The 16,978-nt window shown below is 37.9% G+C and overlaps 2 non-coding genes across 2 annotated transcripts; both read right to left on the minus strand.

Annotated features, from left to right (window-relative positions):
- Positions 1–2,896: 2,896 nt before the first annotated feature.
- On the minus strand, positions 2,897–3,060 carry LOC130233024 (U1 spliceosomal RNA). The gene has a single exon (XR_008838166.1). It is a non-coding gene; the product is annotated as a U1 spliceosomal RNA (small nuclear RNA).
- A 4,987-nt stretch (positions 3,061–8,047) lies between these two features.
- Positions 8,048–8,211, minus strand: LOC130233022 (U1 spliceosomal RNA). The gene has a single exon (XR_008838164.1). It is a non-coding gene; the product is annotated as a U1 spliceosomal RNA (small nuclear RNA).
- Positions 8,212–16,978: the final 8,767 nt, after the last annotated feature.

Here is a 16,978-nt window from a genome sequence, read left to right on the forward strand (position 1 = left end):
TATATGCAAATGACCTTGATGTAGTAACCAGCAGTATGGATGCAATCTTTACTAGCACTCTAAATACTGTGGCACCCGTCAAACTAAAAAAGGCTAGAGAGAATAAAACTACACCATGGTATAATAGTCATACCCGCGCTCTCAAAACAGCAACCCGTGCCCTGGAACGTAAATGGAAAAAAACTAATTTAGAAGTCTTTAGGATTGCGTACAAAGACAGTATGTCCAGCTATAGGAGGGCTTTAAAATCTGCCAGGGCTGAGCACCTCCGCAAACTGATAGAAAATAATCATAACAATCCTAGATTCTTATTTAACACCATTGCTAAATTAACAAATAATCGGTCATCTTTGGAACAAAACGTTCCACCGCAAATTAGTAGTGATGACTTCATGAATTTTTTCAGTGATAAAATAGAAGGCTTTAGACAGAAAATAGGAGATCTTAAACTTTCTGCACCGCCTTATACTTCAGATCCAGTAAACACGCCACTGAATCTAAATAACCTACAGTGCTTTAAAATCATAGAACAGGAAGAGCTAGACAAAATTATAAATAGCTCTAAATCAGCTACGTGTATATTGGACCCAATTCCAACAAAGTTACTGAAAGAATTGCTACCTGTTATAGGAGAACCTCTTCTTAACATTATCAACTCTTCTTTATCTTTAGGCCATGTTCCAAATCCTTACAAGTTAGCTGTTATTAAACCTATTATTAAGAAACCACAACTGGACCCCAGCAACTTAGCTAATTATAGGCCTATTTCAAACCTTCCATTTATATCTATAATACTAGAAAAAGTTGTTTCTGCTCAATTATGCTCCTTTCTGCAGACGAACAATGTTTTTGAAGTGTTTCAGTCAGGTTTCAGAGCTCATCACAGTACAGAAACTGCATTAGTGAAAATAACCAACGATTTACTCTCAGCTGCTGACCAAGGGTGCATCTCACTATTAGTTCTACTCGATCTTAGTGCAGCATTTGACACCATTGACCATGGTATCCTCATTAATTGCTTAAAGTCTACAGGTGTCCAGGGACAAGCCCTACAATGGTTTAAGTCATACTTATCTGACCGTTACCAGTTTGTGAATATTAATGGACAGCCTTCACAAATCAGCCCAGTAAAATACGGGGTGCCTCAAGGATCAGTTTTAGGCCCTTTGCTGTTTACAATATACATGCTACCCCTGGGAGACATTATTAGAAGACATGGGATCAGCTTTCACTGCTATGCAGATGATACTCAATTATATATTTCAACTAAACCTGACGAGACGTCTAAACTGTCCAAGCTAACTGAGTGTATTAAAGATGTTAAAGACTGGATGACCAACAATTATATTCTCTTAAACTCAGACAAAACAGAATTATTACTTATTGGGCCTAAATCCTGTACACAGCAGATCTCACAACTCGACCTACAATTAGGAGGGATACAAAGTTAGCGTTAGCTCTCCTATAAAAGATCTGGGTGTCATATTAGACAGCAATTTAACTTTTAAAAATCATATATCCCATATCACAAAAACTGCTTTCTTTCATCTGAGAAATATCGCTAAGTTACGAAGTATGCTATCCATCTCAGATGCAGAAAAGCTAGTCCATGCTTTTATGACTTCTAGGCTGGACTACTGTAATGCTCTGTTTGCTGGCTGCCCAGCATCCTCTATTAACAAACTTCAATTAGTACAAAATGCAGCTGCCAGAGTTCTAAACAGGTCTAGAAAATTTGATCACATCACCCCAATTTTATCCTCCTTACACTGGCTGCCTGTTAAGTTTCGTATTGAATTTAAAATATTGCTTCTTACATATAAAGCTTTAAATAATCTAGCTCCTGTTTATCTAACCAACCTTCTGTCTCGCTACAATCCAACTCTCTCTTTAAGGTCTCAAAACTCAGGGCTTCTGTTAGTACCTAGAATAGCAAAGTCGAGTAAAGGAGGTCGAGCCTTCTCATTTATAGCTCCTAAACTCTGGAATAGCCTTCCTGATAACGTCCGAGGCTCAGACACACTCTCCGAATTCAAAACTAGATTAAAGATCTATCTGTTCAGTAAAGCATACACTTAGTGCACCACTTAGCGGGCTTCCACACAGGTTATGCATCTTGTTGATATACACTATGAACATCAGCTACGCTAATTATTTTCTTTATTCTCTATTTCCACCTGGGGATACTCATCCCGAGGCCCTCAGACTATGCAGAGTCACTGATTCGATCCAAGACCAACGACGAGATGATCCCAAGGTTTCCATATCCTGGACCAGGCCGAATCCTGAGCAGCTACTGTGGTGGTCATGGAGGAGTGGAGAACATGAGACTGATTCCTGTGACGCTCCAGAGACAGACGAGTCTTCGCTGAGGCCAGCTTCCAGCCTCCGCCACTAAGACTGCAGCTCTGTACAAGACGTTTGGCCAGCGGAGAAATAAAATGATCGTGCCTAACTGAGCCTGGTTTCTCTCAAGGTTTTTTTTCTTCACTTCCGCCATTAGTGAAGGTTTTTTTCCCTCTCCGCTGTCGCCACTGGCTTGCATGGTTCGGGATCTGTAGAGCTGCGCATCGTTGGATTTGCCCTTCAATATTTGGACACTCAATAGTGATTATTAATCCACACTGAACTGAGCTCAACTGAACTGAACTTAAACACTACAAACTGAACTACACTGTTCCTATTTACTGTGACCTTTTATGTGAAGCTGCTTTGACACAATCTACATTGTATGAGCGCTATACAAATAAAGGTGAATTGAATTGAATTGAAAAACAGAATAGCGTCATTTTGGTTGCACATGCACAGCACACAAGTTATTTGCACCCCACTATAACAAAGGAATCAGAAACCAAATACTAACCTAAAACATTCATTCTATTTTTGACCATGTGATCAGGGGAGAGCGCGAACGCAGTCCCCCACTACCAGAAATTATGCAGTCGAGATTCCCACATTTGGGGAATTCGCAGGGGTCAGCACAACCGGAGTGCAATGGCTGAGCCTCACCCTGGGTGAACCACCTTCCTGACCATGGTGTCTCCCCTGCCAGGTAAGTATGAATTGTACAGCCGCCATGATGAGGGGGCACTTACAGAAGATATACTCTCATTGACGATTTGACATCCAGCTCATTTCATACAATTTAATAGAGTTAAAAACAAGATCTTGTTGATCAGTTCATGTTAAGTTTCGTTTAAAAACCTATCTTCAAACAATGGAGTATCGTGATCTCACACAGCAAGTTCCTTCCCATGATGCAACAGGAGCAACGAGCAGCCAATGAAATAACAGATGTTTAAAACCAAATATTTTTTAAAACTCAACCACAGTATGAAAACTCAGTTGCAATAAAACCCTATACAACATCTCTTGGTGTTTGATGAATAATGAGGTCATTTAAAACAGGCAACAGATAATTAAAAATGAAAGAATGACATAAGTAACAAAGGAACTGCTCTCCCTCCTGAAGCCAATAAGGAAGTGACTGAAACTGCAATTCCTCGATTGGCCACTTGAGGATGGATTCAAAAGGGAATCAATCCCATGTACTCCCCTGTCTGTTAGAATGTGTATATACACATACATACATACATATATATACATACATATATACATACATATATATACATACATATATATACATACATATACATACATACATACATATATATATATATATATACATACATACATACATATATATATATATATATATATATATATATATATATATATATATATATATATATATATATATATATATATATATATATATATATATATATATATATATATATATCAAACAACAAAAGGACAAAATCACTCACTGAATGCTCTTGACTGAAGGACTTTTGTAGCTATAATTAAAGTTTTTGCTTTTTTTTTTTTTACAGTGAAGATGCTTAAAGCACAGTTGGTTTCATATGTTTTATTCTAATGTATTTGTTTCCCTTTCCTTATTTACAGGGAGGAAAATAACTATATATACAGTTGAAGTCAGAATTAATAGCACTCCTGAATTATTAGCGACCCTTTCCCCCAAATTCGATTTAAATGGAAAGAAGATTTTTTTTCAATCCATTTCTAAAAATAATAGTTTTAATAACTCATTTCTAATAACTGATTTCTTTTATATTTGCTATGATGACAGCACAATATTTTACTAGGTATTTTTCAAGATACTGGTATTCAGATTAAAGTACGATTCAAAGCCTTAATTGGGGTAATTTGGCAAGTCAGTAGTTTCTTCTGCAGAAATGCTTCTGCAAAAAAATATATTGCTTAAGGGGGATAATAATATTGACCTTAAAATAGGTTTCAACATATTTAAACCTGCTTTTATTCTAGCCTTAATAAAACAAATAACACTTTCTCCAGAAGAAAAAAATATTATTAGGAAATACTGTGAAAAATTACTTGCTCTGTTATCATTTGGAAATATTTAAAAAATAAAAAAATAAAAAGAATTCACAGGAGGGCGAATAATTTTGACTTCACGATTATTCAAAACGATTATCAGTTGATTACAATTATGACCAAAATAATCATTATTATGATTTTTTCCCCATAATTGAGCAGCCCAGTGCACATGGTCCTCAAGAATGGTTTAGCAGTCTTTGAAAGTTATGCGCCCATCTAGCACAAGAATTGGACCTAAGGAATGCCATGATATTGCAGCCCAAACCATCACTGATCCACCCCCATGCTTCACTCTGAAGATGCAACAGTCTGGGTGGTAAACTTCTCTGGGGTTTCTCCAAAATGTAACTCTCCCGGATCTGGGAAAGTCATTGAAGGTAGACTCAGAGAACTATACATATACCTTTACACTGGAGTAACATTTGGTCTCGCATCTTGCCATCAGTTGTCATGCTCATTTTCAACAGTCTCATTCAGTGATCAAAACAGTAGCTCGAGAAGATTTACAACCTCACCAGATGTATGCTTTGAGGGTCCACGGTGAAGCAGTCCTGTGTAATCCAGCAGTTCTGGTCGGATCTTAGGTAACTTTGTTTCAAAAACTGCAGTCTTTTGTAGAATTCTGTAGCAGTTTGTGCAGCAGGAAGATTCTAAATCAATCCCAACCAGAAGCATTTTCAGCTATCTGTGTTTTTCAGTCTCAGGAATGTAAGCTGCTGGTAGTGGGAGCTTGTTTAGTCGACGATTCCACTTTTGTTAGTAAAGTTGTATTCCAGAAAGTTTGTAGATTCAATGTTGATCTTCAATCTGTGTCTTTGAGCACTGTGCTGATAGGTTGAAGTTAAAATTGAAGTACTAAATATAAAAAGCAAGAGCGCAAAGCGCGGAGCAGTAGGCAAATATGCACGAACAGTAGTAAAGCAGGAAGTACTGAATACAATCTGGGTTAGCAACCGGACAATCTTTCAGAAAGTTTCCTCTGTGATGTGGTTCTTCGTTCTTGGTGGTATGCTGACATTACCCTGGATACCGTGATACATCACAAAGGCTTGCTGTCTTGGTCACAGATGTGCCAGCGAGACAATCATCAACAATTTGTCCTCTTTTGAACTCCGATAGGTCACCCAAAATGTTGTGTGCATTGCAATTATTTGAGCAAAACTGTGCTATTACTCTAATTAAACTTTCACACTCTGCTATTACTGGTGAAATGTGTAATCAATAAAGATTTGCCACCAGGCTAGTCAAATTTAACCATGAAATGGCCAACACGGCCAGTGTTTCAGTTTAATTGTCCAACCCCTGTATACGATGCATGTACGCATGCATGTACAGGGGTTGAACAATGAAACTGAAACACCTTGTTTTAGACCACATATATTTAATTAGTATGGTTTAGGGCCTCCTTTTGCAGCCAATACATCATCGATTTGTCTTGAGAATGACAGATATAAGTCCTGCATCATGGCCAGAGGGATTTTGAGCCATTATTCTTGCAAAATAGTGGCCAGGTCACTACATGATACTGGTAGAGGAAAACATTTCCTGACTCGATACGCCAAAACACCCCAAAGTGGCTCAAAAATATTAAGATCTGGGGACTGTGCAGGCAATGGTAGATGTTCAACTTCCCTTTCATGTTCAAAGAACTCTGTCACCAGTTGCTGTGTGTATTGGTGCATTATCATCCTGATACACGACTTCAGCTTCAGGATACACTGTTTTACCCATTGGGTGCACATGGTCCTCCTGAGTGGTTCAGTAGTCCTTGGCAGTGACGCACACATCTAGCACAAGTATTGGGCCTAGGGAATGCCATAATATTGCAGCCCAAACCATCACTAAAGGTGGACTCAGAGAACAATACATGATTAACATTGTCCACAGCTCAAGATTTTCACTGCTGGCATCATTGAAACCAACGTTTGGCATTGGCACAAATGACTAAAAGTTTAGCTATAGCAGCCCAGCCATGTACATTGACACTGTGGAGTTGCCGACGAAAAGTTGAGGGAAACAGTAGAGTTGAGGTGCACATTTCAATCTGCAGTGAGTCGGACAGCTGTGGTTTTAATGTTTTGTGCTACAATCTAGGTTAGCACTCAAAGATCCCTTTCAGACAAATTTGTCTTGCGTCCAGTTGCTCCTGTTGGATGTGGCTCCTCTTTCATGATCGCATGCCGACATTACCCTGGATACCGTGGCTCTTAATACATCACAAAGACTTTCTGTCTTGGTCACAGATGCGCCAGCAAGACGCATAGCAAAAATTTGAACCCTTTTAGAACTGTGATGTGTTGCCCATAATTTTGTGTGCATTACAATATTATAAGCAAAACTGTGCAATTACTCTGCTAATTAAACCCTCACACTCTGCTCTTACTGTTGGAATGTGCAATCAACAAAGACAGGTCACTAGGCTGGTCAAATTTAGCCATGAAACCTCCAACACCAAGTTGCCTAATGTTACAGTTTCATTGTCCAACCCCTGTATGCAAATATATATATATATATATATATATATATATATATATATATATATATATATATATATATATATATATATATATATATATAGATAAGGCATGTGCCGGTATCACATTTTCATGCTGCGATTAATTGAGCTTTTATCACGGTATACGGTATTATCACGATATTGTAATTTTACTAGAGAAACAGGTAAAAAAAACACAAAAAACTTCAGTTTCGTCAACTTAGTAACTTTAATAACTTTTTAGTTAACTAAAAGTACTTCAAACATTTAAATACAAATAAATATAAATAAAACAATACACAATATAAAAGTAAACTTGAGCAATTATATCAAAGTGAATGTGCAAAGGGAAACCGTCTTCGATCAGCAATCCCTCTGCATTTTTTTGGAACCCAAAATATTTCCAAGCCTCTAACTTTACCCTTTTTGAAGGGGAATAAATTGTCGGCAGCGTTTCTCCTTCCGCCATGCTTCTTCTTCGTGTGAGGATTATAGTGCGGTGGCAGCGGCAGCGCGCACACAGTGCTTCTACATGTGGGGATTGTTTACATCAGAGTGCACATCAATTCTGCGCAGCATATACGCAGTGTTTCTTGAAGCGGTTGATGGAAAATAAGCTAAGGCGCGTTCTAAGAATATAAATTCGGATCTATTATTTTTCACGGTATTTTGAAGTGCCCGCGATAACAATATCTTGCATATTCATTACCGTGATTTATCGCATTACCGAATACCGGCACAAGCCTAATATATATATATATATATATATATATATATATACACATACATATATACATATACACACACACACACACACACAAGTTACCTATAACAGTAGGAGGTATTACTACACTTTTTGTTTTATTAACAAAAAGTTTGTAAATTAAAAATAAAGTATGTTTTTTTTAGAGCATAATTTTACAGAGGCTGAAAACACAATAAATAATGTGTCATTGATGCAAAACTGATAGGCATCTTATGCAATATTTCACTATTTGTTTATGTTGGCAAACAGAAAAGCGTCATTTTGGTTGCACATGCACAGCACACAAGTTATTTGCACCCCACTATAACAAAGGAATCAGAAAAAAAATACTAACCAAACATTCATTCTATTTTTGACCATGTGATCAGGGGAGAGCGCGAACGCAGTCCCCCACTACCAGAAATTATGCAGTCGAGATTCCCACATTTGGGGAATTCGCAGGGGTCAGCACAACCGAAGTGCAATGGTTGAGCCTCACCCTGGGTGAACCACCTTCCTGATCATGGTGTCTCCCCTGCCAGGTAAGTATGAATTGTACAGCCGCCCTGATGAGGGGGCACTTACAGAAGATATACTCTCATTGACGATTTGACATCCAACTCATTTCATACAATTTAATAGAGTTAAAAACAAGATCTTGTTGATCAGTTCATGTTAAGTTTCGTTTAAAAATCTATCTTCAAACAATGGAGTATCATGATCTCACACAGCAAGTTCCTTCCCATGATGCAACAGAAGCAACGAGCAGCCAATGAAATAACAGATGTTTAAAACCAAATATTTTTAGAACTTGACCACAGTAAAAAACTCGCTGCAATAAAACAATATACAACATCTCTTGGTGTTTGATGAATAATGAGGTAATATAAAACAGGCAACAGATAATTAAAAATGAAAGAATGACATAAGCAACAAAGGAACTGCTCTCCCTTGTGAAGCCAATAAGGAAGTGACTGAAACTGCAATTCCTCGATTGACCACTTGCGGATGAATTCAAAAGGGAATCAATCCCATGTACTCCCCTGCGTGTAAGAATGTCCAGCTTTACAACAGAAAAAAAATGGTTTATACAGCCTGGTACAAAAATAGTTTTGGTTTGCTTAGCTAATATTAGCTAACCCTTCATGACAACTGTGAGAGGGTATATATATATATATATATATATATATATATATATATATATATATATATATATATATATATACACTGACACCTTCAATTGGTGTTAAAAGTGTCACATACTGTATTTATAAGGTATAATTCACCTAAAATGTAATTTCTGTCTTCATGTAATGATGTATTCACGGTCGCGAAATCGCACGTTAGCTGACGCACTGTTCGATTACAGCAGAGAACGCGCATGCATGCAAATGACGCCTACTTTAGTGAACACAACACAACCACAAAGTTGTAAATAACGTTTAGTTTGTTGCAAAGAGCGATCGTTTGAAGGCCGTGCGGGAGGTCTGATTTGAATGTATGTGTGTTTTTCTCACAGTGACCGCAACCATGAGCCGCACTAGGAAGTGAAAGTGAAACCTGTGCGCACATCATTTAAATCAGTGGTTCTCAAACTTTTAAACCAGCGACCCCCAATGTAAGATCATCAAGAACTTGCGACCCCCCCACTACCAAAGCATATACAAACAATAAAATTAACCTTTTTTAAGCTGTTCACAATATTTTAACTATATTTACTATACATTACAGGGCTCGAAATTAACATTTTTGCTTGGTAGTACTGGTGCTCCTAACTTTAAAAATGTAGGCGCACCAGCCAATATTTAGTGGCTCCCACCAATTATTGCACTGTTGCTACAAGTTTTATAAACAGATTTATTGCATTTGAAAATCAACACTAATCAAAACTAACAAGCAAAATATATATATATGCATGCGTGAGGAAAATATGTCAATGAAATCTCGTTCTCACAAGAAAATACTTTTTTATAAGATAATTGAGTGACCAAAAGATACACAGACCGCTCACCGGCCCTGCACGCATTGCTTGACATGAATGAATCTGTTAATGATAACTGTGCTGTGTTCTCACGGGTGGTGTCTGATATTGCACAGATGTTTTTGACATATACCTTATAATTTGCATACGTCATTTTAATAGCAATACCGGTCTTTTCATGAGCTGCAATATTAGTTTAATCTTAGTCAGTGCAAGCCCTTTTGCGATGATGTATGTGGTGTTAAATTTTACATATAGCTGACAGCGTCTTTTAACCTCTCATGCTTAAAGTGTAGATGTGGCAAACAGTTACCTGAAAATTCCGTCCCACAGACTTTACAGTGAATGCTTTAATTATTTTCATAACGGACTTGAAGCCAATAGAAGTATTTATCCACTCTTCGAAAAATGTAGATGGTGGATTAACATTCACCACATGATCAGTAATCAAATGAGCCATTAGTTGTAGCTTTAGGTGTTTCTAAGACAAAATCTGTCAGTGTTGTTTTCATTCTCATCTTCAGAGCTTTACATTTTCGCGGTTGTCGCTCCTGTCACCGGAAGAGAAGAGGTGTTGACTGAGTGATTGACAGCTGATTTTAGCCAATCCATTCGTGTTAAGTTCTTAGAGCAGTGGGCCAATAAGAGCGAAGGAGGGGCAAGCGTTGTGGGCCTTGTTTACTGCGGCAAGTTGACATGACAAGTTTTAAACTGTTCCTGAACGCTGCGTTTCAAGTACAAAGATGCATTCTGCCTGAATGTGTCCTAAATACTTTATGAATTCATCAGTAATATCTTTTAAAAAATCTGAAAATATTAGCTTGTAATACTGAAAAATATTTATTATAAATCACTGAAAATTACACAATTTTTAAATCACTCACGACCCCTTGAAATTATTGTGCGACCCCCGCAGGGGTCGCGACCCCCAGTTTGAGAACCACTGATTTAAATGATCATATCGCATTTTAGAGTAATGATTACAACAAGCATTTGATATGTTGTTTTTTTTCTTTTTTATAGCGAACACAAAGGGTTGTGGATGAAAATAAAATGTTTACTGTGTCAGTATAACAACCCTAGCCTATACATAATAGAAATATAATGATCTAATAATGTTGTCAATGACGGATGACAAGCACATGTCTTAAACATAATAAATCAACTTTATAATTATGAATAGTTATATTCTGATGTCATCATTTTACTGTGAATTAACAGGACATATTAAAAGTCTGTTCAAGTCCACCGTAATACAAAATTTTGCATTTTAAGCAACAGTAGACGTACACATAGGCCTAATATTATTATTGTTGTTTTACCATATGTTTGAGAATTAACAATAATAATAGGCTAATCATATTAACCTTTATTTTACATTTACAGAATTGTGAGAAATCATGATCTTGATTTTAATTTTAAAAAAATCGTGATTCACATTTTGCCAGAATCATGCAGCCCTACTGGATCAGTTTCTTCACTCTTCTTTATTCTTTTTTTATGCATTACAGAAATATAGGATCAGGTTTTGGTATCGGTAGATACTCAAAATCAAATGACTCTACATTAAATGAAAAAACCTGATTGGGACAACCCGAATTGATGCTGCTGTGTCAGGCAGTGATAGCAGGCAGTCATGTTCAGTTTGTTCGGTAGCTTCAGGACAAACTGAATCACACATGCGCAGTTTTATCAGCTAATCGTTTCACAAATTGGACGCATCTGAAAAATAAAGGCAATGCGCTTAGCGTTTGTGTGTGTTCATTTGTACCAGGCACTCTGCAAAGAGTCTATTAACTGCTCTGCCCAAGTTCATCATCATCATGCTTTCTTCCTACAGCAGTTCAGTTATTGTTGCAGTATGTGAATAAGCAACTTAAAGTAATGTGTGGATCAATGCTGACTGGCCTATATGGGAGATGTAAACCATCATTTTGGTGAACTGGTTCAACCAGATGGTTCACCATGAAAAACAATTTAAAATATAGCTGCAAGCAGCAATTATCGGGCCAAGCAGCCCAGCGGCCACAACATAAGGCAACAAGCTACAGAGCAACTGGAAAATTATATAACTTTTTTGCAGCATGGTCTGAGCCAAATTTAGTGGAAATTCGACTAACGATCTATGGAGAGTTCAAAACAACAGATTTTCAAAACTAATTCAAGTCGTGTCAATTAGGGAATAAATTATATCAAGGTTCTCTGTATGATTCAAGGACTCTAGCAAGACCAGTCTCATGACAATAGACAAAACTAGTTAAAAGTCATTTGATACAATTTGTATGATTTCTATTCATAGAATTGAGTTGTATGTTAATTTTACCCAGAAGGGGGCTCAAACTGACGTAGTTTGGTCAATGTCAGGTCTAGATCACACACATTAAGTTTGGTTTCAATACTTTAAACCATTGCAGTGATTTAGCCTGTAATGTCATCTGGCAGCATTACATCAAGTTTGCGCATATGCTAAATGACAACAGTTTTGTCTATCGACATGAATGCCATAACTTTTGGTCTGAAGAGTCTGAGAAGTCAAATTTGGTAAAGATCGGACCTACGGTCTAGGAGCAGTTAAAAAAGTCTGTTAATAAGGTAAGCGGGCTGTATGCGCGTGAGTGATACACTTATTTAAATACGTCTTATGATAATACTATGTAGGCACATTTACACATACCGTTTCAAAACTTTTACAGCAACCGTAAAGCAAAATAAAATGTATTTCCCACATAAAAACTCTCCAAAAGGCACGTAGGTCTATGCAGATGCGTTTTTGCATATTTATTTGTTTATAATATATAGTGTGGATTATAATATAATAAACAGAGATTAAATCGGTCACTGAGCATATTTCGAAGCTTGAAAAGTAGTCTGTAGCAGGGTGGTGCTGACGTCACAGGCGAGCGCCCCGAAGGCACTGTAGTCTGTTTATAGCCTAATGTTAGCTTTTCAGTTCTTGCGTTTGCATTTAAGATCCAAACGTAATAAAAGTTGTATTTTTGTGTGAGGATTATCCGGCTGGACAAAACGTTTAAGTGTAATGAACAGTGTTTGAACACAGAGCTTAATATTTGCATTCTTTGAAAAGCCTATGGGAAAATCCTTTAGGGATTTTATTGAGGGAACCAGTTTTATGCTAGCAGCCAATTCGCCTACAAGGTGACGTCATAGTTCCTCCACTCTATTAAGGTATAATTAGCCGCATTTCCACTGTCTGGCCAGTGTGAGCCAGGGCTTTTATTGGGCCGGGCTGGGCCTATTGCCCGGGAGGTTGAGGCCGAAATCATGTCACGTTTCCACTGTCGGGCTGGTAGCTCGCAGAACGTCACACAAACCCCGCCCCCAGAATCAAAGTCACACAACCCGCCCACTTCAGCGGGAATCAGGCAGATAAAGCCAAAGCACATCATCACAAAGCCATTAAAATGAAGTCAACCGAAACAAACAAATGACATGTTACTGTACAGCGTTACATTATATGTCTACACGCACAGGCCTGTGTATTTTCATTTATTATATTCATTTACTCGCTTACCCACTGTTGGCATCGAGCATCGAGTGGTCTCGCCACTAACAGAGGGACCCAGTGCAGTGAGTGCCCCAGCTGGCCCTCTTTGGCCCAACATATTCGGTGGGCCGAAAAAGGCCAGCCGCTGGCCCCGAGAAAGCCCCGCTTAGGCCCGATCAGGCCCCGGGAAATGACAGTTGAAACGCAACTGGCCTTGGCTCGTCCTCTTTAGGTGCGATAGTGGAAACGTGGCTAGTGGTATCAATATTTTCAGGACAACCCAAGGAATGTATCAAGACAAGTTCCATAACAATAGGTAAAATTAGTCAAAAGTAATTAGCATTTTTAGAAATATCGTTATAACGTTTGACCAAAAGGTGACGCTGCAACGAAACTTTTTGAGCACCTTCAGAGCACAGTCCCGAAAACACATACTGACTTTCATAATTCACCAATGCGTCCATAATATATAGCAATTTTTGACAATTCAAAATGGCCAATGGCCAAAATGACTGACCTGGGAAGATCATACATCATTCAACTTGGCATGCTCTGCTGGATGTAAAGAGACCAATTGTATGAATTTTGGAAAAAGGGTTTAGATGTTACAAGCAAAAAAAAAAAAGCCAATTTTTTTTTTTCAATCTCCAGACTATTAGGGGGCTGTGTGCCAAAACGCTGCAGCTAACTTCAGACCATGTTTGTGATAACACACCAAGTTTGGTGTGAATACGTCAATGCGTTACAGAGATAACACCTCATGTCGATTTTCACAAGCTCTACATTACATTTGTTTAACCTTATGGCCCATTTCCACTGAGTGGTACAGTACGGGTCACTTTTATCAGGCTTGCATTTCCACTGCCAAAAGGACACCAATGGATCACTCAAAATCATTCTAGCTCGAGAAAATGTCAAAGTAAAGCTGTACGGGTCGTTCACATATCATATGAGAAGCACTTCTCTCAAAACAGATGCTTTAGACACATGCATACTTGTGTAGAAATGTTCATCACTAACATTTCTATGAACATGATTTGATTATAACTGCAGCTCAGTGATGCGAGGTAGCCTACTGTAATGCCTGCAATTATATAAAAAAAAAATTAATAATGCAACTAAATAAATACAACATATATGAACACATACAGACCCTTACAGTGTCCAATATGTTACCAATTACAGAAAAACTATACACAGCATACTTTTACTTTTTTGGCTTCAAAAACAACATGAAATATAGCTGCTAGAAGCAATTACGGGACCAAGCACTGATTGCAGATACTCTTGCTTATTTTGGACATTTTAGGAAAAATTTGTTAAACACTGCATAATTCCTACAATTTAAATCTTGTTAAAAATAATTGTTATTATTTTGCATAAATATTATAAGTAATTATTAAAATGAGCTTTAAACAAAATCCAGAGCCTTTTTAGCTTCAAACGCAGTGCGGGGCCTGATGAGCTTCAAACGCAGAGCGGAGCCTGATGAGCTTCAAACGCAGAGCGGAGCCTGATGAGCTTCAAATGCAGAGCGGAGACTGATAAGCTTCAAATGCAGTGTGGAGCATGATGAGCTTCAAGCACAGTGCGGAACCTGATGAGCTTCAAACGCAGTGCAGAGCCTGGTGAGTTTTAAACCAACTGCGAACCCTAATGAGCTTTAAACGCACTGGAGAGCCCGATGAGCCTCAAATGCACTGGAGAGCCAGATGAGCCTCAAATGCACTGGAGAGCCCGATGAGCCTCAAATGCACTGGAGAGCCCGATGAGCCTCAAATGCACTGGAGAGCCCGATGAGCCTCAAATGCACTGGAGAGCCCGATGAGCCTCAAATGCACTGGAGAGCCCGATGAGCCTCAAATGCACTGGAGAGCCCGATGAGCCTCAAATGCACTGGAGAGCCCGATGAGCCTCAAATGCACTGGAGAGCCCGATGAGCCTCAAATGCACACGAGAGCCCGATGAGCCTCAAATGCACTGGAGAGCCCGATGAGCCTCAAATGCACTGGAGAAACTGATGAGCCTCAAATGCACTGGAGAGCTTGATGAGCTTTAAATGCACTGGAGAGTCTGATGGGACTCAATCACAGTGTAGAGCCTGATGAGCTTTAAATGCTTCATAATGCCTGCATCAACTTCTGTTTTATGTCATCTTTGGTCCTTAGCCCCTAAAAATAAAATGTTGCCCTATGCTGGTTTTGAACCCACAACTTCTGCGTTGGCAATGCACTAACTTAACACTTTGGGCTAAAAGGTCATGCTTGGTGTCTGGGCTAAAAAAGGTGTAAGTGTGAGAATCAGTTCAGCAAAACAGTTCTTTAGCAGTTTAAGTAGATTTTCATGCAAATAAAAACTAATGTTTTCTACTTCAGTTTATAAATGAATTGTCAACTTAAACAGCATAGTAACTGGTTAGCTTTAAACATTATTATGCTACATTATCTGACAAAATTCAACATACACAGGCATGGTCAACTTCTGAGAAAGATTTCTCAGGGACGGAAGCAAATATCAAAAATCTTGTGCAGTCATTTCTGTACGGCTTGGTCCGATCATCATTTGAGCCAATTTTGAACAAAATTAACTAAGATTTGTGGGAGGAGTAGGGAATAAACTGTTTTTCATTTACTATGGTATGGCTGAGAAGGCAAAATAGAAAAAAATGACAACTTATATATCGTTGGAATTGGTTTAAACCAAGGAACAAAATTAATCCAAGAAATCTAAGTTTGGACAAAATTTTCAAATTTTATGACAATTTTTTTTTTTCAAAAAACGCTATCTATAGGAATATATAGACTCCAAGAAAATGATTTTCTGATAAACTGTTCAAAAGTTAAAAGCATAAACATGCATTTTAGGTATCTCCTAACCTGTAGGTGGCATTGTGGCCAACTTAGACATGGACCTTAAGATCATAGAGTTCATTGAGAATTTTAAGTTTCATTTTAATGGAGTAATCATACCTTTTGAACAAAACTGAATATCAAAATTCTGTTCAGTCATTTCTGTGCAGCTCAGTCCATAGATTATCTGAGCAAAATTGATTTAGTTTTGAAGGACGAGTAGCATTTTAATGTATTACAGTAGTGACCATTTTGAAAAGTACAGTAATGGGCGGAGTTTTAATGAATGGCATTGGTTTGAATCAGCATGGTAAAATAAATCTTTAGTACCAAGTTCTATTTCTCAAGCTTAAATGGCTAAAAAGCTATAACAGTTTAAATGTTGAAACCATGGCTTGTTATTATATGTATACATTATAACGATGTAATGTCTCAGCTGTCTTTTTAAAATGGCGCTTCCTTTTTTTTCATTCAATTGCTTGTCCAGAGTACCACCTTTTGGTACTCTTTTGTCGTGTTAGGTACCCTTTGCAAAGGGTACCCAAAAATGGTACAGTACAGTTCGCTTTTTGGGACCCTTTGACAGTGGAAACAGCCATAAAAGTGTACCGAAATGTAACATACCACTCTGTGGAAACGGGCCATTACAGAAACACTGTATTAGAGCTGCACGATATTGGCAAAAAATCTGACACTGCGATATTTTATTTTTCTGAGATATATTGCGATATACTGCATCCACAATTTCACCAAAGGATTGAAGAGCACTATTTGAAAAGAATTTATAGTCACACTATAGTTTAACTATCACCTCTCAATATTAGCAAACCATTAACTATGACTTGCTTCAATAAACTAACTCCTAATTTGCTCCTCCTTAATAGACATTTAGGTTGTTTAGGTATTAGCTTGGGGATTTGAAAGAAGATCATGTAGAATATTTAGTTTAATAAGCAGCCAATATCTCCATAACTTGCATGCT

This window comes from Danio aesculapii, chromosome 7 (genome assembly GCF_903798145.1).
Source record: "Danio aesculapii chromosome 7, fDanAes4.1, whole genome shotgun sequence".
NCBI classification, from domain to species: domain Eukaryota; kingdom Metazoa; phylum Chordata; class Actinopteri; order Cypriniformes; family Danionidae; genus Danio; species Danio aesculapii.